Source organism: Anneissia japonica, unplaced genomic scaffold (genome assembly GCF_011630105.1).
Source record: "Anneissia japonica isolate Jap-2015-1 unplaced genomic scaffold, ASM1163010v1 scaffold14256_len1083_cov158, whole genome shotgun sequence".
Taxonomy (NCBI): domain Eukaryota; kingdom Metazoa; phylum Echinodermata; class Crinoidea; order Comatulida; family Comatulidae; genus Anneissia; species Anneissia japonica.
In genome coordinates, this window is record NW_022697369.1 from 1 (window position 1) to 1,076 (window position 1,076).

The 1,076-nt window shown below is 31.9% G+C and overlaps 2 non-coding genes across 2 annotated transcripts; both read right to left on the reverse strand.

The window, feature by feature from the left end:
* Positions 1–314: 314 nt before the first annotated feature.
* On the reverse strand, positions 315–387 carry Trnav-uac. Its single transcript has one exon. It is a non-coding gene; the product is annotated as a tRNA-Val (tRNA).
* A 598-nt stretch (positions 388–985) lies between these two features.
* On the reverse strand, positions 986–1,058 carry Trnav-uac. The gene has a single exon. It is a non-coding gene; the product is annotated as a tRNA-Val (tRNA).
* Positions 1,059–1,076: the final 18 nt, after the last annotated feature.

Consider the following 1,076-nt stretch of genomic DNA (forward strand, 5'->3'; position numbering starts at 1 on the left):
TGCGTGTGAAGCAGACGTGATAACCACTACACCACGAAACCCTTTCTATTCTTGTTATAAAAATAGTTAACTCAGAGTACCATTGATCTAGATTGTGCGAAGTTTTGAAGCGCTTTAAACACGGTCGAAAGTATTACAATACACGATCACAAAAATAATGGCCTATAATATCTTAATGTACCAAGAATATTATTCCAGGAATACTAGGACAGCTTGATCTATTTCAGTATTTTATTTCGAATTTAAATAATTATCAGAGAACCTTATAAAGACTAAAAGTAGAGTTTTTAATGATAAAAAATATAGGCCTACACAGGTTCCGCCCGGGCTCGAACCGGGGACCTTCTGCGTGTAAAGCAGACGTGATAACCACTACACCACGAAACCTCTTGTATGTTTCTCATGAAATTAATAAAGCCACGAGATTGATCTTGATTATGCGAAATTTTGAAGAGCTTTGAACGCTGTCGAGGTTATTACAATACACGATCACAAAAACAATGGCCTATAATAAATATCTTAATATAACAAGAATATTATTACAGGAATACTAGGACAGCTTGATCTGTTTCAGTATTTTATTTCGAATATAATTAATAATCAGAGAACCTTATGATTAATAAAGACTAAAAGTAGAGTTTTAAATGAAACAAAGTTTAAATGAAAAAAGTTTAAATGAAAAAAATAAACAAAAAACAGGTTCCGCCCATGCTCGAAACGTGAATCTTTTGCGTGTGAAGCAGACGTGATAACCACTACAATAATGACCTATAATAATATCTTAATATTACCAAGAATATTATTCCAGGAATACTAGGACAGCTTGATTTTCAATATTTTATTTAAATATTAATATTTATTAGAGAACCTTATGATTAATTTATAGCTATAGAATTAATTGTTTACTTTCACATATTTCGATTTGAATAAATGTTACTGAATGAAATGAAATGACTAAAAGTAGAGTTTTAATTGAAAACAAAACAGGTTTCGCCCGGGCTTGAACCAGGGACCGTCTGCGTGTAAAACAGACGTGATAACCACTACACTACGAAAAATCTTGTATGTTTGTCATA